Genomic DNA, 22,943 nt, shown 5'->3' with positions numbered 1-22,943 from the left:
ATCCAATTCTCCATCTTAACCACCACCATGTCTGGACTGTGGGGGGTCCTGCCTAAATTCTTTCATCAGCTGGAATCCAATCAGCCGTGAAGGCCATCAGAGTCCAATCACCAAATAGCTTGACTGGATTCTGTTTATCAGTTAATCATCTTCAATTCATCCTAACAATCAGTATTTAAATCACTGTCAGTCTGTCACAAATGCTCTGTGGGAATAGACACAAAGTGCACCTGCTGAATGTGATTTCTCATTACAATAAATTATGTTTATAAAAATCATGAATTTCAGACACATGAAAAGCTGACATACTCAACCTATGAAACATTATCATCAGCAAAAATAACAACTGGATCCCTAAAGCTGTGATGAGGAAGTGACATCTCACTGATGACAGGAAGTACAAACAGTCTTACAGAGTCAACAGTTCAGAGGGTGTGACAGTCGAGATCAAGAACAAGAAAGAAGTGAGACAGAGAAGCACGATGGATGAATTCAGATGGATTCAAATGTTTTCATGTCTGATGCTCATGATTCAGATCGCAGGTAAGAAGACAGGAAACACTTAAATAGCAGTCAAACTAAATATTGTTCATATTATTACAGTCAACAACCTTTACAGTAAATAAGAGAGCTGAGCATGCTCTGTTTATGAACTTGTGTCTAAAATATCTTCACTCTGACTGTAAAAAGTGCTGTATTCTAATGTCTATCATATTTCTCTTCAATCTTCTCAACAGTATCTGTAACTGAAGCCTCCATGTTTATGAAAGTTGGAGATGACGTCACTCTGCCTTGTGTGAATGTGATAGATGAGCAGAATAACTGTGATGGGACTACGTAGAGCTGATCACACTTGGACAGTTACAGTGAACTGTTCTCTGCTCATAAAGAAGCTCACAGTCGGGGATGTTGGTTGTTATTATTGTCGACAATACAAATTAGACAAAATACAATCTACACATACTCTGGTTCATCAGTCTTTGGTTGATCTCTCTGTTATTACCTGTGAGTATTTACATCAAAATATTTTCAGTTCAAATCTTTTCAGGACATAAAATGTTCAATAATCATACTGAAACTGATTAAGATAACTTGACTAATTTCCGCTCTGTTTGTCTCACTTTGTTACATTATGTTCACCAGTGACTGAACATAAGGACACTGATACGGTGACGTTAAGCTGCTCTGTGCTGACATATGAACAGTGTCATCACACAGTGAAGTGGCTGCTTACAGGTCGAGATGTGGACAAAGAGAACAAAGAAATAGTGACTTCACAGACTCACTGCGCTGCCACTGTGTCTTTTCTGAAGAATAATTATTTATACTCATCACGTCATAAAATATTGAAATGTGAAGTGACTGACACTAACACAAGAAGAGTGCAGCTGTTTACTTTCGACCGTCAGCCATCAGGTGAGGAAACAGGTGAGATCAGGATCAGCTGTTAATATAAGTAAAATCACATCAAACATTTACTTAAATATTTCAAGTGTGAAAGTAGAATATTGTTTCTCATGTTTACATCAGATGAGAAACATGAAAAACTTTTGTGCTTTTACTTTTTCATTTATTCAGGTGACACAAAAACAACAAAGAATCCAGCCAGAAAAACTGAAATAAGCACAAAATCAGAAACAACCCCAACAATGAAGAGTCCTTCAAAAGCAGGACTGAAGATTAAGCTGGTTGCATAAATATCTGTTTATTTTAAATTTATTTGAGCTTTTGAAATGATATGCAAATGAAAACTCACTTTAACTTTGTATATAAATACTTTTAAATACAAATCATATCACAGAAATTTGCACATTTATTAATAAAATGCTGTTACATTTTTAAAAGAAAGGAATTTACACGGAACAGAAAACTGCAACCAAATAATTTTAATAATCACATTTTTTGTGTTTGACAGATTTTTTTGTTTCTTTGAGGTTCATTGTTGTCTCTGTGGGATTAGCAGCGCTTTTAATAACTGCTGCAACAGTCAATATAAGGACAAGACATAAAGGTACATTTAAGATTGAATGATTTTGAATTTTAAAACGAAACTGAAATTGACTTTCTTCTCTCATTTTAGGGAACAAAACTCAGATGGATGAAACCACAGTAAGCACAAATCTCAATAATCCAATATTAAATTAAAACTGACCCATAACTGTGGATGATGATGTAGAAGTGTCTTTGGATAATGGGATTAAATAAACATGAACCAGCTGTCCCTCTCTGAGGGAGTGTTAACAAAAACAAAACTGCCTTCACAGAGACAGTTTTCATCCAGATATAACTGGACTGTGTCTGTTTTCCAGGGACTGAGTTTAAACCCTGCAGAGACTCAGTCTGCTCCTCAAACCAGCTGGGACTCGGTGTGATCACACACTTCACCCAGAGTTTAGACTACTTGTCAAAGTGTGCTCTGTAAATACAAATGTGTGTGACTCACTGTGAGAGCAGACGAGAGATAAGAAAGTTGGACAATGCAAAAATGTGTTTTAGTGCAACTGCAATTTTGTATTTACAGCTCACTTGTTTCAAAATTCCATTTTTTGAATAAATTGTTTGGATGATTGATGTTTGTTTTTTTTAAATAGCCTCATATTTAAATTTGTTTATTAATCTGAAACTTTCACATGTGAAAAACATACAAAAAAAGGAAATAAGGAAGAAGCCAAAGACTTTTTCACTCCACTGTAAATCAAGTAGTTGTAATCTTGAAGGAAGATTTCATGAATGCTGTTTCAGGGTGAAGACAGTGTCCGTCATTATCACGAGTTTGAAGCTGGAAATCAAATGGATTATGTTGAAAGTTGTCAGTTTGTCGGCCCCGAAGGAAAAGACTATTTGTGGAGTAAGATGGATAAAGATGGAAATGTGCTAAACAGTGAAAAGAGTGTGTTGGGAAGATGGAACGAGTACTCTGAGGACCTGATGAATGTAAAAAATGAGAGAAAGAGGAGGATGAATGGTCAGTTAAAAGTGTCCAATGTTGGGGAAGTCCTGACGTGAAGGGAGCTTAGGAGCAGTTACAGCAAAGGCAGCATTAATCTGTTTATCAAACATTAGATTAGAGTAAAAAAAAACACTCCTAGGTTCCTTGCAAAGGTTTTTATTATTATTATTATGAATTCCTAAAGGGCCAAAGTCACAGCGGTCACAGGGACCAAACACAATCACCTCTGTTTTCTGTTCATTTAGGTTAAGGAAGTTAAAAGCCATCCATGCCATCCTCAACATCCTCCAAACAATCTAGCAAACCCTTCAGACGACTCACAGATTCACGTTTCAGTGGCAGGTAAATCTGTGAGTCGTCTGCATAGCAATGGAATGAGATCCCATGTTTTTCAAAAAATTGAACCCATGGGGAGCATATAAATAGAAAAGAGAACTGGACCAAGATTGGACTCCTTGAGGACCCCACAAGAAAGTGAGGCTTCTGAGGACGATGTTTCCCCCAATCTAACAGAAAAACTTTGGCTGGACAGGTAAGATTTAAACCAGTAATAAATATGAAGTAAAAAGTTTTGATCACAAATGGGATTTTTCCAAAACTAAGCTTGCTTAATAGTTCTGAACTGTTACTGTAAAGTTTATAATAAAGTCATAATAACCTGATATTTAGAATCTCCATATATCATTTCCTTTATGCTTATATGTTGTCAAACAATGGCAGTAAGAAACATAGTGTTAAAATAGCTCTATATAGCATTATCTAATCTTGAGAAGAGGTCAAAGGTCAGTTATGGGGTCTTGCTATATGCTATGAGACAAACATAGCACAGTTGTAAGTATCATAGTTTCTAGGCTCTAAGGCTTTGTCAGTTTAATAGTGAGCTTTACAAGATTGATTTTCGTGCTAAAAGCTGGCACAGAACTAAGTTCGCTTATGACCACTAGAGCTGGAAACAACCTCAAGCAATCCTAAGGCTAATCAGCACGGCTAGCATTGTTAAATGTTGTCATTGCTAACATATAGCTGTTTAACAGCATAGTGAGTAGCGAGAACGCTAAGTTATTGTTAGCTTTTAAAAGAAAAATGTTGGCAACCGTAACCATGGCCTGCGGAGGGTATATAAATGCTGCACAAGGTTCCATTCGTCCCTTTACACTTGCTATTGGACTTGTTTTGACCTGCTCCAACCTCAGCCTGTGGAAAGTTAAGTTTTCGGAAAATATTTACTGAAAGCGGATTTGACTTGCTCGCCACAACAAGTACTTCATCTTTGGATTGTTTGTACTTGTTTTTCATACAGCAAAGCCTGAAGATGGCTCGTCGTGGACTCGACAGCCCCCTGGACTTCGCTGCAGGTACTTTTAACATTTCTTCAGTTGTTTTAAGAGCTACTAAATGACTGTAATAATTTAATAAGTTCCAGTGTGAATATCAAGTTTTAATGTTATCAAAATATGCTTATTCCAAGATTTTTCCCCGTAAATTGTTTGTATGCTTTAAATTTTCCGGGAGAGGTGTAGAAATTATTAACGACTGGTGTATGAATTTGAAAAAAAAGGTGTTACTTTGATTTGAAGGCTTCAAATTTGACACTTTTTTAATGATTTGGTTAAAAATAGCTTAACGGACTAAAATTTGTAAAATGCCCCAAAATCAGTCTCTGTGGTAACAGCATCTTCAGCATGTCATGACGTCAGAACACACAGGTGTAAACACACCAGATCCCGGTCCCTTCCTAACATCCTGTTCTTCTTGGATCAAAGGCTTTATTGAAATAAACTATAACTTTTCCCCTGCTACAAAACATGATAATAAAAAATAACAAAAATAAATGAATATAAAAAAGAATATGAAAACAGTAATCATAGTACAGTAGTAATAATGGTATCCTTATGTTATGCCACTACTATATCTTATTATATAGCAGTTAATGATGTGAACTTAGTTGACTTAGCTGTTTTTTGCTTGCATGAACAAGTAGAAGTGTCATTCAGTCTGACATAAATGTAGCCTAAAATGCTTTTCTCTCATCGTCTGCTCAAACTAACAGATGTAGCTCTGTTCCTTTAGCACTTGATGTTTATTACATTCTTAATGTTATTTTAAACTTGTTTCCTCACAGGTCGTCTCGACTACGTGGTTGAGCGTCCTGCAGAAGAAGGCCTTCCAGAGGTCATCAGGATCCTGGATGACTCTGATACCGAGCGTGTCAGTGAAGGTGAGTATGGTGAGTATATCCCTCTCCCATCCTCACCCTCTTCTCCTGAAGCACAGGATCCTGATGACAGTGAAGAGGAAGGTGAGTACCCTCCCTACATACCCGAGGACGTCGAAGAGGTGAGTGAAGACACTGACAATTCCTCTGACTGGAACAACTCAGAAGAGTGGGCCGATTGGCCTAGTGACGACTCGGGGTATGACACCATGGATGAGAGAGCTGATTCCCCTCTCATCCAGGAGCTCCCTCCAGAGCCGTTTTGGCACGATTGGCAACATCCTATTGCTCCAGGTGCTGCCCCGTTCGCCATGCCGCCTTTCGGCCAGGCCAACGCCCCACTCTTCCCGGTTGGTGATCCTTTAGCTTCTCCTGCTTCCTCTGCTCCTCCCTCAGCTGCTTCCTCTCCTGCTCCCTTAGCTGCTTCCTCCCCTGCTCCCTCAGCTCCTTCCTCTCCTGCTCCTTCTTCCGCTACTCTCTCAGCTTCTCCTTCAACCTCAGCTCTCACCTCCTCAGCAAAGAGAAGCGGAGACGACACCTGCACTGATGAGGTAAGTGCAAAGAGGTGCAAGGTAAGTGATGACACGTTTTATGGCCCTTCAACATCCTCGGGTTCTGTTGGTGTCAGACGCTTCTGGGAAAGGCCTTTTAACCTTTCACTTGATGACAGCGACTCTGACTAGATTATGTTAGAACTTGTTTTTAAGCTTTAAATGTTTAAGTTGGCCTTTGCAGTGTTTGTAAATGACTAACATTTTTTTCTCAAGCTCTAGCTCACCATGCAGGACAAAGGTAAGTCCGTACTTAATGTCAACACAAATAAGTAGAAAAGGTTTAAAATGATGTCGTGAACTGACTGTAGTCTCTTGTTTTTACATAAGGTATAGCCTGTGGCTCAGGGATCAGAGGTAAGGTAAAAACACATAACAGAAGAAAAGTAAAGTGAACAACTCTGTGATCTGTGAATTCATGCTTTTCTCTTTGTCTTTTTGTCTTCAGGTGCTTTACACTTGTCCTCTCCCAGCATTCAGCACTTCAGACACTCAACGCCCAGGACGGAGCTAACACAGAGAGATACTCCACCCAGAAGACAGCCTTACCCCAACCCGATGAGAAGGATGGATGACCAAATGACAAACTGGAGAGTGGTGCTGTGTTCCAGCTATGTAAGTTATCACCTCACATTGGCTACAAACTGTCTTGAAGACTAAATCCTTCCAATAGCTGGTGTAAATCATCGTCCTACAGTACTGTAGGTTTAAGTTTAGTTATAGTTATTGTGTGTATATGTTGAGTTTAAAATTGCATTTTAACAACATGCTGCAGCTACCAACAATGGAAATGCTGTTTTGTGTTAAAATGACGTCTTTCTCGTGTTATTGCTTTGCAGGGCAGCTGAGAGTGGACAGAGCTGCACAGAGGACCAAAGATCCACTCTCAGCACTTCATACCTGACTGGCCACAGCACCACCCCTCTTCACCCAGGGTGAGGAGGGCCCTGACCCCACCTGCACAGAGGGAGTTGTGAACATGCACTTCTGTGTCGGTGGGTTTAGGAGCCTCCTCACACTCACACGGATGAAGACTGTCACTGGAAGATGTCTCCATTGCATCAGCAGGACGTAAGCATTTGTATAATATTACAGTTTGTGATGTTTTATACATGTTTTTATTGCTTCACTTCAAACTAGGAGATATAAAATAAACCAGTTTTCATAATATTTTCTGTGTATTTAGTTGTTTTCTTAATAAGTTATTTGGAACATCATTGCAACCTGTCAGCTTTTTATTGGGGATTTATAAAGTTGCTGGTGGCTCAAGTGTGTACAGTGGGGTGTTGTTTTTGTCACATGGTAAAAGTGACCTCATAGGGAGCAAAAAGAACAACTGAACAATTTGGGGATTCACAGACTTTGGTAATCATTAAAAGATGAAGAAAAATAGTTTTATGTGATCAGTTTTAAGTAGTGAGCAGCAATTTAATCAAATGCTGGGATGAAATGGGACAAAAGGGTCATGTGACAGCCACATTAGTTCCCTTCCCTCGTTTAACAATGTGTAAGCAGACTGCTTTAACCTGCAATTTACTGCATGTTATTAGGCTGCATGGTACAACCACAGTCTGCTAACCACCTGTGGTGAGCGAAGGTTTTGAGGCATTGTTCGAACTACTGATGAAGCTTTATCAATGCTTGTTAAGTTTCCCAACCACATTTCATCCCGATGGTCCAAGGCTTACATCTTTATGCTCACAAACGTGCTTCTGTAATTAACCAGTAACAAATGTATTACTTTAAGTTACAGTGTGAGGGGCACTGATGAACATAAATTAGATTTAACTTGATTATGTGTTTAGGTCAAGAGACACAGACCTTCATCTGTAAGAGGCTTTTCTTAAATGTCTGATCACGATGTTTGTGTTTGTCTGCAGCATCACTGCAGCAGAGAGGGTATAACACAGGGCCACAGTCACGTGGTATTCTGTCCTGCTATTAAGTGAATAAAATACTGAAACTCTGGCAGTAGACTGGAGCGAGGCAAAGAGTATGTAAAGGGACAATAAGAGGAAATGATGGGAGAAAAAAAAAAAACAAAAAAAAAAACATACATGTCTGAGAAACAAAGGAAGAAGAAAAATAAAAAAAAAATGGTGGAAAAAAGGATTAGAGCCTAAATTCTAAAGCTGCAGCTTTGCATGCTGGCAGCTCCAAGATCTCACTGACATGTAATCATAGACTGAATAAACATAGGCCAGTGTGATGTCATTGATTTGTAGACTTTAATTTGTAACAAAGGGCAACCTCTGGGTACACACGACACAACACTGGGAAATATACCATTCACATCTGTGCCAAATTGAAACTCTCAAAACCTAAACTCTGCTGTCAAAACCTAACATTCCTTTGTCAAAATGTAACTGTTGACAAAATGACACATACTTGCATCATATGCAAACACTTACAGATCAGGGGGAGCACACTATTCTACTTTATATAAAACACTGCAGTCTTTCATTGTTTATTCAGAAGGCATATTTTCAGGAGACACATTTTCAAACAACCAAAACAACAAATAGGCCTACTCAGTATTGTACATTGCAGTACCATGAGAATGGGTGAATGACTGAATGTAGTGTAAAGCACTTTGGGGTCTTTAGGGACTGAGTAAAGCGCTATACAAATGCAGGCCATTTACCATGAATTCAGAGAAAGCAAAAAAAAAAACACCAAAAAACACCATAATACAGTAATAGAAAAAACACCATACTGTAAACACAAAAAATCATGACAATTGTGCATACGTGGGCTCATGGATCCCGCCGTCTGTTGGCGTCTGGCCACAGGACCTCATCGACATCGCAAGCAATGTCTTCTCTCGCTAGGCACCGGGGAAAATATCCTCTTGCATGTCGAAACCATCCATGGATTGCTGTCACCTGAATGTCGCCGCAGGCCTGTTCCATTGCCTGCAGAAGAGGCATGCGGGCATGTGGTTGGCGGTCATATACACGCCATCTCCAAGCCGAAAAAAATTCCTGTATAGGGTTTAAAAATGGTGAGTAAGGGGCAAGTATACCACTTCAAGTTGGTTGTGGTTGGAGAACCAGGCCTGGACCAGAGCAGCCTGATGGAAACAAACCTGGGCTGATCTGGTCTGTTCTGTACAACTATGTTATGGAGAGCATCTAGAAATGTGAGTATATGTTGGCTGTTGTATGGACCTAGTTTTGCATGATGATGCAGAAGCCCTCGAAGGCTTATGGCGGCACACAATGTGACATTTCCCCTGCGCTGCCCTGGGACGTGCACAATTGCCTTTGACCAATGACATTACGACCCCGTCGTCTTGTTTTGCACAGGTCGAATCCAGCTTCATCAATGAAAATGAATTCATGAGGCTGTGCAACTCCATCCATGGCCAAGAGAACATATTACTGTACTACAGTGCTACACATACAGAACCCCATCACACAGGTACCTGTGTAGCTCTCAGAATGGATCCATGTGGTACTGATATGGTACATATTCAGCTGCTACTGGATTTCACCAATACTGTATTGTACATGTAAAGGACAGTTACACTTACCCGTACATATTCAGCTCAAAGTCCTTTGACCCTGTCACTGTTCCTCTCAAATGGGACTCTGCAGAGCTGCTTCATGGTGATGCTGTGTTTTCCCAAGATGCGTCTGATGGTGGTGATGCTCACATGGTTTATGCTGTTGAACACTTGCCTGTCTGCAAGTATTTGCTTTCGTAGCTGGTGGAGACGGATGGCATTGTCTGCCCTCACTAGGTCCACAACGGCAAGTTCCTGCTGTTGTGTGAACAGGCGTTGGCGTCCTCCCCCAGAAGGTCTTCGAGTCAGTCTAGAGAAATACAACCACATATTGTCATCGCTTTGCTTATTTTTCTTACAGTACTTTACTGTATGTACTGTGTCATCCACTGTACTTCAATATAAGTAATCATGCTATGTTTCACAGAAACTACCACTTTGGCTGCAAAAGGAGCCTTAGCACCCTGCAATACCCTGTACACTTGATATGGTAATGGTATATACTGTAGAACAGTGCTATAAAAACCATCTGAGTGGAGTAGAAGGTAGAGAGGTGAAGACAGACCTGTTTTCTAGTCGGAATGTTCTTATTACAGATGCCACTGTGAAGCAGCTTAGATGTGGGTGGACTCTCTGCCCAGCTTCCCTCATAGTCAGGCCATGGTTGATGACATGGTCCACCAAAGTTGCTCTTATATCATCAGAAATATGGGTCCGTGCATGGCCTCTTCGACTTCGACTTCGACATCGACCTGCTCCTCCTCCTCTTGCTCTCCCTCCATCCATGCTTGCAAAGTTCTTGAATTGGCTAAACTGAGGGCTTTTTGTAGTTGGCTAATTGGTGTTCAGTTTTACAAGTAAGTGCCTTCAGGTGTGTATTTGAGTGGTTGCAATTACCCGATGTGTTTTGTATTTTGGGTACATGTGTTTTCCAAATGGCACCCTGAAATTTCATTTTGTGAACAAAGTGTCTTATGTATGAAATAGAGTGTAGCATGCAGGACCATGTGTGTTGCATAAAGGAGTAAGTGTGTTGCATAATTGCAACTAGGGTGCAAAGCAGCGCTTTTGTTTAAGGTAGGGGTACATGTGTTTGAGGTATGGTAACAAAAGCTTCAAGTTGTGTTACTTTAGTCTAAGCATGGGTTTGTAGTGTTCAAGCAACGGGCAAAAACTGTAATATCTCAAAAAGTATGAAAGGTATGACCACCAAAAGATACAGCTGGCATTAGCACAGGGAGCAGAACAGATTCAAGTTTAAATGGTGGAAATCGGCTGAAAACGGAGGGAGTAGTTAACCAGCAAAGGTCGGAGCAACTAGAATAAGGTAGAATAAAGTTTAAAGAGAAACAGGATCTCAATAGTGTGAATTCACACAATAAACAGAGGAGACAGTTTTCTGGTTGTATGAATCTCAAACATACTGGTTCCAGTCTGAGTACATATACTGGGTAAGTGACCTGGAAACTTACTGGAAGGTGACTCTAACGCATGATAGGTGGAGCAACATGTGAAACCACAGCCCCTAAATGTTTGTTTACACTGTCTTCTTGAAATATCTACTTGTGTGATTGTGTCTTAAAAATGTTCTGTGTCTTTAAAACAGAGAAACCTCTGCTTTTATATGAACTTTTCAGACGACTAAAAAGGACGATAACTAAAAGGTGTTTCTCGTAGTTCTGTCAGTCTGTGATAAATATCTTATAAAAATCATTGATGTGTCACAGCTGTGGCTGTCAAAAATGATCTTAAATAAATACAATGAACTTTGCAAATTCTTCTTTAAGCTGACTGTCCAGAGATAAGCTATCAAACCTGTGATCGATCAATATGCCAGATCTACAAGTTTTTTAACTGAAGGAAAAAAGTGTGTGACTGAGGAAAGTTAGTTTTGCAAAACACCCCAAAAACACATTTTCAAGAAAATGATAAAAGGAATCTTGAGTCTATGTAAACCTGTTTAGAGCAGATGGTTTACTTTATTTTTACAAACATATAAACTTCATAGAAAAAGTAAGGAAACTTATATTTGGACAATCAGTTCTTTGCTGTCGCACTTCTTGGCAAAAAATCTTATGCTACTGGAAAGTGTTGGGTCTGCGCTTCCACAGGCCCCGCTGCTTTAGAGACTTATTCCCGTTAATGAAACAAGACGAACAGCTCAACCGGTTTTTCACATGCTAGCAAGGGAAGGATCTCAGAGCAGCCCCTCTGCCCTCGGTGTCAGACCACTACGAAGAACCATCACGCCACAGCAGCCTTTTATTTCTGTGACACACAGTTTACACAAACACCCATTATAAAAAAAAACCTGTGGTTATAAAAGATAAGGCACTTTCATGTATACTTTCAGTTATCTCCTAAAAGCAGGAAAAGTTGATTTCAATCAATAAGAGACCCTCTGACTGAACTGTGCTTTATTTTAGGTCCCCTTCAGATATGCGATAACATGCTAAATGAAATATAACTCTCCAAATGATGCTATAATTGACTCTTGCACACAGGATGTAGGGAAGAAAAGTATTTAAACTTCAGTTTCACGTGGTTATTGCTTCAAGAACGTAAAATATGATTTTGTGAGTTTGAAAACACATAACATTGTGTGCTAAAATCCTTCAATTCAGAGCCTGGAGACATGCTTACAGCTGAGTTTTACTAAAGACATTGCCCATATTAGGAAAGAGACATGTGTTTGGCTTCACTGATTATGTAATTTTCTGGCCCTCTTTCAATGTGACAAATCAAATACAGTCCACTCCGGAGCTGCAGACATTTCACAACTCAGAAACCACAACCGAAAAAAAATCTGCTTAATTTATTTATGCACTTTGTAAAAGACATGATCCACTTTGTCTGACTTTCATTATCTGTATCATTATTATATTATATGTAAACAAGGAAAGCTTTCCCCTCATAGACATAGAAGTACTCCTGATAATTTTATCACAGCTGTGGTAATGTAAGCCACAGCTGGCCAAACAACATGCTAACATGTGAAAAGGAGAATCCACGTCTTCATACACTGAACAAAAATATAAACGCAACACTTTTGTTTTTGCTCCTATTCCCCATGGGATGGACGTAGAGACCTAAAATTCATTCCAGATACACAATATAACCATCCCTCCCAAACAGTGGTCACAAATCAGTCCAAATGTGTGGTAGTGGGCACATCTGCTATATTGAGATAATCCATCCCACCTCACAGGTGTGCCACATCAGGATGCTGATCTGACATCATGAGTAGTGCACAGGTGTACCTCAGACTGCCCACAACAAAAGGCCACCCTGGAATGTGCAGTTTTGTCTCACAGCAAAATGCCACAGATGCCACAAGCAATGAGGGAGTGTGCAATTGGCATGCTGACAGCAGGAATGTCAACCAGATCTGTCGCCCGTGCATTGAATGTTCATTTCTCAACCATAAGCCGTCTCCACAGGCGTTTCAGAGAATATGGCAGCACATCCAACCGGCCTCACAACCGCAGACCTCGTGTAACCACACCAGCCCAGGACCTCCACATCCAGCAGGTTCACCTCCAAGATCGTCTGAGACCAGCCACCCAGACAGCTGCTGGAACAATTGGTTTGCACAACCAAACAATTTCTGCACAAACTGTCAGAAACCGTCTCAGGGACGCTCAACTGCATGCCCGTCGTCCTCATCGGGGTCTTGACCTGACTCCAGCTCGTCGCCGTAGCAGACTTGTGTGGGCAAATGCTCACATTCGATGGCGTCTGGCACGTTGGAGAGGTGTGCGCTTCACGGATGAATCATGGTTCACATTGTTCAGGGCAGATGGCAGCTGAGAATGTCCCAGTTCTTGCATGGCCAGCATACTCACCGGACATGTCACCCATTGAGCATGTTCGGGATGTGCTTGACCGGCGTATACGACAGCGTGTACCAGTTCCCACGAATATCCAACAACCTCGCACAGCCATTGAAGTGGAGTGGACCAACATTCCACAGGCCACAATTGACAATCTGATAGACTCCATGCGACGATGTGTTGCACTGCATGAGGCAAATGGTGGTCACACCAGATACTGACCGGTTCTGGGTCCCCAGACCCCCAATAGCGCAAAAAACTGCACATTCCAGGGTGGCCTTTTGTTGTGGGCAGTCTGAGGTACACCTGTGCACTACTCATGATGTCAGATCAGCATCCTGATGTGGCACACCTGCGAGGTGGGGTGGATTATCTCAATATAGCAGATGTGCCCACTACCACACATTTGGACTGATTTGTGACCACTGTTTGGGAGGGATGGTTATATTGTGTATCTGGAATGAATTTTAGGTCTCTACGTCCATCCCATGGGGAATGGGAGCAGTAACAAAGGTGTTGCGTTTATATTTTTGTTGAGTGTATATAAATTAAAGTTGAAAATAAAATAACTGTACAACAAAATACACAATACACAATATAGAACTATATAAGAATGTATGAAGAAATCTAAATATAAATAAATATATACACAATAACAGCAGCTGTACAAGTATTAACCGGAAATGAAGAATATAGTGACCAGTGTTGTGCAAAACCAAAGTCCAGAAAGTCCAGTGTGTGTGTAAGAACCACATGTGTGGGTCAGTACTGTGTGGTGGTGTGATTGAGAGACCGTATCGCCTGCGGGAAGAAGCTCCTCCTCAGTCTCTCTGTGTTGGTCTTCAGGGAGCGGAATCGCTTTCCTGACCTCAACAGAGAGAACAGTCTGTTGTTGGGATGGCTGAGGTCCTTCACCATCTTCCTGGCCTTGGTCCAGCACCGCCTGCTGTAGATTGAGTGCAGGTCAGGGAGCTCGGAGCGGATGGTGCGCTCAGCTGACCGCACAACCCTCTGTAGAGCTCGTCTGTCCTGCATGGTGCTGTTCCCGAACCAGGTTAAGATGTTTCCCGCCAGGATGCTCTCTATGGTGCACGAGTAAAAGTTCCTGAGCACCTTGGAGGGCAGTTGGAAGTCTCTCAAGCGTCTGAGGTGGTAGAGACGCTGTCGGGCCTTTTTCACCACGGTGTTGATGTGACAGGACCATGACAGGTCCTGCGTGATGTGAACTCCGAGGTATTTGAAGCTGTCCACTCTCTCCACTGGGCACTCGTTGATGACGGGGGTCTGGTAGTTCCTCTCCTGCTTAGTGCTGAAGTCCACTATCAGCTCCTTTGTCTTACTGACGTTTAGAAGGAGGTTGTTCCTCTGGCACCAGTTCTCCAGATTCCTAATCTCCTTCAGGTAGGCCGTCTCGTTGTTATCAGAGATCAGGCCCACCACGACGGTGTCGTCAGCAAACTTGATGATGGTGGTGGAGCTGGTAGTGGCCACACAGTCATATGTGTACAAAGAGTACAGCAGGGGGCTCAGAACACACCCCTGGGGGGCTCCAGTGCTGAGAGTGGTGGAGGCTGAGACATGTCCGCCCATCCTTACTGCCTGTGGTCTGCCAGTTAGGAAGTTGGAGATCCACTGACACATAGATGAGCTGAGTCCCAGATGCTCCAGCTTGGTGGTGAGTGTGGAGGGAATTATGGTGTTAAATGCAGAGCTGTAGTCTATGAAGAGCATTTTAACATAATTCCCCCTTCTAGTGTCCAAGTGAGTGAGTGATGTGTGGAGGAGATGAGAGATGGCATCGTCTGTGGAACGATTTGGATGGTAAGCGAACTGTAGTGGGTCCAGTGTGTCTGGTAGTGAAGAAATGATGAAGTCTCTGACCAGGCGTTCAAAGCACTTCATCACTACTGAGGTGAGGGCTACAGGGCGATAGTCATTGAGAGAAGCAGGGTGGGGTTTCTTCGGGACAGGAACAATGATGGACTCTTTGAAGCATGTGGGGATCACCGACTGAGATAAAGAAATGTTGAATATCTCAGTGAATATCTAATTTGTGCTTTGGACTGTCACCAGATTTCTTCTAGAAGTTTCTTGCCAGTCAGCAACTATCTTGGCAACACCACTTGAGTTTGTGTGTTGCATGCTAACATCCTTATCATATGTGTAATAATACTAAAGCGTCATCTTATGCACACACAAAAAACAAATATGGCTCCTTCGTGCAGGGTTTTCTGGTATGTTCATTTATGCTTCCCAATTAAAAAAAAAAAAGAAAAAAAAAAAAAGACAAAGCAAAGTTCTTGCTTCTCAGCCACTGCGGCCACATCCTCACCGTTTTTTTAGGCAGTTATATAAACATACTGTGAGTGAGTCATAAGCTTAAATACAATAGTTGAAGGAACAAAAACGTAATGTTTAAAAATACCAGTCAAATCTGATTAAAGTAAATAAATAATAAGTATACAATGTAGTTTTAAGACTTCTCAATGTTTCGTAACATTAATGTTCTATGAACTCGTGAGTCCAGAAATCTGAATGTCATGAAAAGTATTTATTATTCGTGTATTATTATTTTACAATACAAGGTTGTTTTTTTCCTGATACTTCATGCAAACCACATTTCTCCAGGCCTGTCCTAATCAGCTTACTCAGTATCACTAGATCCAATGCTGCTCCTCCAGCAGAGCACACAAAAGTAGGAGAGACCAGAGATGCCATGGCTTAGTTAGGAGACTGTTTGCTTCAAGGCCACTAGAGGGTGCTGCCATAAAACTACAATAAATGAATTGACCTTTTGACCTGCTCACACTCTTTTATGCAAAACCCTGCTGATGACACACACACACACACACACAGATTCTAGGTCTGACCAACCGTCTCCACCGTGGGCAAAAAGATGACAGTCAATAAAATTCTAAAATTTTATTTATAAACACAATGAATAGTAGTTAAAAGTCCAGTGTCCCATTTAGGTACAAAGTAAAAACACACAGTCCAAGGCCAGAGCCAGCTATGCCACAAAGCCAGTTGCACTCCACACGTTGTTCACTTCAACAGGGGTAGCAATTGTCCTCTGAGACCCACCACCCTGTAAGTAGAAAGCCTGCACAGAGCGACAAAATAAGACAATTCACTATATAATTCACAGCCCATCCATCCCAAACATATCAGATCATTAGAGGTTTTGTCACATTACATACCTGCACTGAGAGACAAAATAACACAGCAGTGTTTGTAATGTGGGCTATAAGTAGACTAGCATATCAGTGCAATCAATTACACCTGCCTCCAATTAGTCCAGCCCTTTTACAGTCATTGACTGGGTGAGAAAACACGAGCAAATCAACCCAAGAGACAAGCAGGAAGACTCTCTGAAGGCTCCTGTGGCTGCACAGGCAGTCTTACAATTACGAGGTTGGAGAGTTGTTGTTTCAAAATGTTCACACTGATTTCACATGCTCATTAACTCACAACCAGCTGACCATATATATTTCTGCTGCTGAGCTGCTTTTTGATGGAGATTTTCTGAATTTATTTTGCTACCATAAGAGCAGACTCCATGCTGAAAGCATGTGCACTGTCACTTGCAATGAGTGGCACTAATGACGCTAAATTTAATTACAGGTCATGGACAGCCTTCATAAATGCTCATATTACTCACCCACACTGAATTCCAGCACAGGTTCATCTGGGTCCTGACTATTTCCTGCAAAGTAACACAAACGTCATCAGAACATTAAGTCAGAGAAACAACATTTGGAGCTTTTGTACATGATAAATTATACTGCAGTAGTAAAACAAAGTCAAGCAGCAGTACATTTATTAAAATCACCTTCAGCTGTAATATTTAAACTGATTTAGTGTCAATTTAGATTATGTTTAGATTAAAATGAAACTAGTACCCTTGTAATGTCTTTTTAAATTAGAGGTAAATATTTGTATATTTTTTACATAATATAATTATATTTACTGGATTTTCTCTCTATTGTAGTTTAGTATTATAGTTATTACTTGTTTTTTATTGACTTGTCTTGTTTTTACAATGATTTGCTCTGAATGCAGCCTTTAAAGAAAAGACTATCTGTTCAGTAACTATCCATCAGACTGGGTCCATGTTACCAGCCAAATGGGTAATAATTAAAGTAAGTTTTGAATTACGTATATTTGGGTGTTTAGGTGACACTTTTGCAAAAAAAAATATATAATTAGGTTTAAAAGAACTAAACATGTATGTATTTAAAAACAATAAGTGTGTTAGAGTTATTACATCAACAGGTTGTAGCTCACTGTACTATTTTTGAGCACAACTTTGGTGCTTTTGCCTCATTTTTAAATCAGTGATCCCAGTAGCACAGTCTAAGCAGAGACCTCAGTGCTTGGCAAACAATCAATAGAATCAATATAATTATTAAAAAGAAACAAAATAAATGCCAACCATATAAAAAAAAACATAAACTTAAGGAAAAAACTAAACTTGATTTTGTGTCTTTAGGCTATTGTTAACAGCAAGCATGAGGTTAGTGCATATGTATTATTATTGGAAAGATTACTGCAAAGAAAAAAAGGTTGAACCAGGAGGGGGCGATATTGCTCTTCTTACCATGAGTTACATGCAGGCTATTACTTACCATGTCACTCACATTTATTTCACAAAACAGCTGAACCCACTTAATTCGATTTAATTGTATTTATGCAGAGCTGAATCACAACAACAGTCTCCTCGAGGTGGTATAGATTGTAAGGTAGAAAGTCTACAATTAAAAAGAAAAAACCTCAATACAGTGGGAAGGAACAACTCACTTTTAACAGGAAGCACCCTCTGGCAGAACCACGGTCAGGGAGGGGCGGCCCGCTGCGACCCTTTGGGGATGAGGAGACGAAAAAGGGGACAAAAGACACACTGTGGACGAGAGCCAGAGATGAACAAGAACTAATTATTGAATGCAGAGAGGTGTATAAACACATGGTGGGAATCCCCCAGCAGGGTAGTCCCAGGGTAACTAAGGGAGGATTCATGGTCACCTGATTCAGCCCTAGCTATATGCGTTGGCAAAAAGGTAACTTTGAAACTTAATCTTAAAAGTAGAGATAGTGTCCGTCTCCTGCATTCAAACTGGGAGCTGGTTCCACAGAAGGATGATCCCCTTCTACTTCTAAATATCCTAAAAACCACAAGGAAGCCCACAGTCTGAGAGCAAACTATCAAACTACGAGGTCTTTAAAATAAGATGATTATTCAAGACCTCATGTGTGATGGGAAGGATTCTGAATTTGATGCTGGACCCACAAATCATAAAGAGAAACACTAACTCACACACACCAGAAAGTGCCAAGAATTATAATTATATGTAATTTAGTTTTGCGTTCCTTTATAATGCTTTCAACTATACAAATAAGACACTTCATGGGGGCGCCTGAGCCTTGTAGACACAACAAATACTGAACAAACCTCATGCGCCCTGTTGTTGACAAAACGATAAAAATGAATGTGTACTTCTGTCTTATTTAGGTCATTTTTGTAGTTTTTGTAGACAGACTACTGTAATTTCTCAATAAAATGTCGCTTATTATCGCTCACTCTCAAGAACAAAAACGTGAGTAATTTCCCAGTAGCTCACCATATTTGGGATCTTCTAACATCCACACTTCATGTTTAAACGGTGGTGCGGAGGCGGTGTACCGTCGCAGGCCGGATGTAGCATTCAGCGCGGTGTGCCTTTTTTTCAGTTGCTAAGCAACAGATTTGTCCCGCCCCTTTCGTTATGACGGGGCGGGCCAGTCCTTTGACTGGTGACGTTTCTTTGTAACGTCACCTGACGTTACAAAGAAACGTCAGGTGACGTTACAAAGAAACCTTAAACCGACCTTATATATAGACCTGGCTGTTCAGTTGAAACGCATTCACACAGCGGGACAGCAGCGCTTTAAACGTTCAAACACGGAGTTTAACACAAAACAACATTTTAGACATAAAAAACAAAAAAGTGAAATGGCAAGCTCGAACTGTAACACAATGACAAATGATGAAACAGTTCAGACCAATGGGGATAATTCTACAGTACATGCTTTGGTATCCCTCTTGAATAACTTGTTCAGTAGTTTTTCGATCAAGCAGTGGGGAGAGCTTATCTCAGGCTATCCGGATTGCTTCACCGCTAAGCGGCTTGTAGGTTTTGTAGAGGACGTAATGGACCTGTGTGAACAGTCACTAGCAGTATCACCACTGAGGTCTTCCCAGAACTCCCCTGTACATGAAAACTGTTCTGTCCACACCACTACTGGCAAAACGGTTTTGTCACGTGTGAAATTTTTGGACGATTCTGCTGAGCAGGAGTTTGATACAGCACAGAATATAGATGCTAACAGCCAAGAAACAGCTAACACAGAAGAAAGCTGTCAAAATGCTGACCAACACAGTGCTGCAAAAGCAGAAAACAATCCAATTCCAGATCCCCAGCAGCAGAAATCCTGTGTTGAACATGAAGCCAGCATCCCACCGTTAACAAACGTAAGTCAAACGGAGTCATATAAAAAGATACAGCATCACAGATCTTCTGTAGACTGTGAGCCACCTGAAAAAACCTTAGACTTTGAAAGATGGTTAGAGACATTAATTCAGGCTGTGCTTTCAAAGCTTGGTAAACTTTTAAAGTGCCCTCATTCTCACCAAAAACGTTTGTTGGATCTACTCTTGGACAAATTCAAGGGGATGGATTTGCATTTAGACCGAAAAGTGCAGAATTATTTTGACTGCATTGCTAATGCGATTTTCACTGATATTTGTGACAAATTACATAAATTGTCACTAATATCATTGGAAATGGGGAGGAGTGGGGAGGAGGATTCAATGAATTTAATGGAACAACCAATATTTAATATCATAACTACTTCAGTATTCCAAGAACACCTGTTGGCAGTAACAGTTACTGATAGACTGGAATCATATGAAAAGAAAGAAAGATGCAGATTTTCAGTGGAAATCTTTGTGGAAGGACTGATTTCCCAGGTTGCAAAAAAATCAGGCACAGTCTTCAGCATTGAAAGTGCTGAAGCTATCTCCAACCGGCTTACCATGAAAATCTGGACTGAAATCAGGGCCAGATACGACAAAATCCCACCAGAGAAGTTCAAGAAACTCAGCGAGAGGGTTTTCAAATCCCTCTGTAAAAGATGGAAGCATGCATCTTTGGTGACATTCTGGCAATTAAACTTCCAAAATCTTGATGAAGATATTGTTAAAACTTTCAAAAGAAAGATATTCACAGAACCAAGTTGCATATCTAAGTGCTTCTCATCGGTGCGGGCATTTTTTGGGAGGTGTAAGGGAAGAAACAAAGTTTCCACTTTATAGTGACATCGTGATATCAACAGCAAAATATTTTCTAAAACTCACTGGACACTTTAAATGAGCTAGTTTTACATTTAGATCAGATCAAGTCATTTTTGAAATCCCCAGGAATGGTCGCGGCAGATGGCCACCCCGCCCTGAGCCTGGTTCTGTCGAAGGTTTCTTCCTCTTAAAAGGGAGTTTTTCCTTCCCACTGTCGCCTCGTGCTTGCTCAGAGGGGTTTGTTCTTTTGGGGTTTTCTTTTTAATACTGTAAGTTGTTACCTTACAGTGTGAAGCACCTTGAAAACACCATTGTTTCCTTTGGTGCTATACAGATTGAAGTGACTTGCACTGATAACATAACTAAGCTGGGACTTTAATTTAACATCAATAAAATTATAAAAATATTACATCTTGATTTCTGCTTGTTTTCATTGTCTGTGACTTAATGAATACAAATGTGTAATTTAACAGATTCTTTCTTTATGTTAGTCTGACCGGTGATTCCACGTTGGCCTTAGGTGTTGGCGCAGATACGCTGCAGCCCCTGAGCCATTAATGGCCCAGCACACTACAGTAAAAACAAAACAACAGCCATCTGTCCAACTAGGAAAGGAAAATAATAAACTGCCTCCTTGGAGGCAACCTGACTCAAAACAGTTGCAGTCCAACTCAGACCGACTGCAATCACTCTCAGGCAGATTGATGAAGATCTGCAAATAACTGTTGTCTAATTTATAAACGCAGACAGATTGCCAACACGTCTGTTCACAATAGAGGACTGTACTTACATGGTTGCAAACTGGTTATCTTGCTTATATGAAAACATTACTTTGGAGCAATGAAACTCAAACACATTCATTTTTAAAATGCTTCAAAATGAAATTTTGAAGCATTTGGCTTTATGCTTTGAAAGTGCCGTTGTGAGTGGGAGTGTGAAATCCTTACTTGATGTGTTCCCTTTGCCTTTACTGTTTTCAGTTTTATCAGTTTTCAGTTTTATTTGTCATATGCAAGTTAGCACAGGGTCAACATTGCAATGAAATGTGTTTGACGAGCAGCAGTCACTCAGCAGCATGGTACAGTAGAAGAAAATATAATAAAATATAATAAAATAAAATAAAAAATAGAAAAATAGTAAAGAGCAAAATATTAGAGAGACGTGGTAAAAGAGAAAAGATGACTAAATATATATATATATGTATCTATAAATATATGTACACTAGTGATTAAATAAGAAAATCTTGAAAAGAAATATGACGGGAGGTCAGATGGGATATTGCACAGGAATGAGCAGCAGAAAATTACAGTATTACTCAGACTTTTAATAGTCATATTGTCAGTTTTGGCCGACGGTCATGGGTCACTTCCACTAAAATAGCACGAGACTGGAGTAAAATGTACTTTATTAATGAGAATACATGGTGATACAGCAAAGAATCCAACCCTTCTGAAAAGCAAATGGCTTCCTGTTATACTCTACCTGATTCAGGTGAGCATCTGGAATAGACCAAGTCTGGGGGTCAGCAAACCAAAGGGAAACAAAACCCTCCCCATAAGAAAACCACTACAATATAACCAACACGTTCTCACTCCCAAAGCGTAACATTTTACGCTAGGTGACAAATCGTCACCATATTACGTTTTCGGCTACCCACCACGTTCCTAAATGACGACCTCGCAAAAAAGAGGAAATATGAGAACTGTCTGGACTGAATCTACACATGTTTGCTCTTTTTCTTCAAATCGCTTAGAAACACGCTATTTAACATCATTAAAGTCCTGGTTAAGGTCAGGAATAAGGTTATGGTCAGGGCTAGGGATAAGGTTAGGTTTAGGGCTGGAATACAGGGCTGGAACGTCTATTACCGCGGGAGCGTCATTGCACTGGATTCCAGCCATAGCCCGCCGCGTACCATAAGAACGCCGAAGGTCTCCTTTCACGTTCCTCAGGAACGCCGCGGGACGTGACAAAACGTCGACATGTTACGCCTCGGGAGTGAGAACGGGCTGATATAACACATCATAGACATATGAAGATTTGTAACAAGTCCTATAAATAACTCCATAACATATAAACTTCAGTCTCTTCTATATACATTAAAACAGCGGTCCCCAACCTTTTTTGCGCCACGGACCGGTTTATGCCCGACAATATTTTCACGGACCGGCCTTTAAGGTGTCACAGATAAATACAACAAAATAAAACTAGTACCGATACCGGAAAAAAAGAAGATTTATTCATAACACACGTGAAAGACCCAGGAAAACAGAGTTAACGATAAAAACGATAACAAAATAACGATAAAAAACGATAAAAACTCTGAAAACCATACATTTCACACCCGAGCCTCATCTCTCGACCAAACGACGGTCCGTGGCCCGGCGGTTGGGGACCGCTGCATTAAAACACCTTAACCACAGTTAGGTTTCAGCCCTCGCTGACTCAGAACAAAGTAAGACAATCAGAGTTCGATTGGTTTTTACTTGTGCAGGGGAAGCCTGGTCGGATTCTCAGAGTTGCAAGCTCTACACCCAAACTCAGACAACTCCAACT

The 22,943-nt window shown here is 40.6% G+C and overlaps 1 long non-coding RNA gene across 1 annotated transcript; it reads right to left on the bottom strand.

The window, feature by feature from the left end:
* Positions 1–15,503: 15,503 nt before the first annotated feature.
* On the bottom strand, positions 15,504–18,827 carry LOC308397369. Its single transcript, XR_013971733.1, has 3 exons — positions 17,858–18,827; positions 16,719–16,763; positions 15,504–16,160 (listed from the first exon to the last, which is right to left on the bottom strand). It is a non-coding gene; the product is annotated as an uncharacterized lncRNA (long non-coding RNA).
* Between the last annotated feature and the right edge of the window lie 4,116 nt (positions 18,828–22,943).

Source organism: Rhamphochromis sp. 'chilingali' (genome assembly GCF_963969265.1).
Source record: "Rhamphochromis sp. 'chilingali' genome assembly, chromosome: 5".
Taxonomy (NCBI): domain Eukaryota; kingdom Metazoa; phylum Chordata; class Actinopteri; order Cichliformes; family Cichlidae; genus Rhamphochromis; species Rhamphochromis sp. 'chilingali'.
Note: the sequence above shows the minus strand (reverse complement) of the source record. Positions and strands in the feature narration are given on the sequence as shown.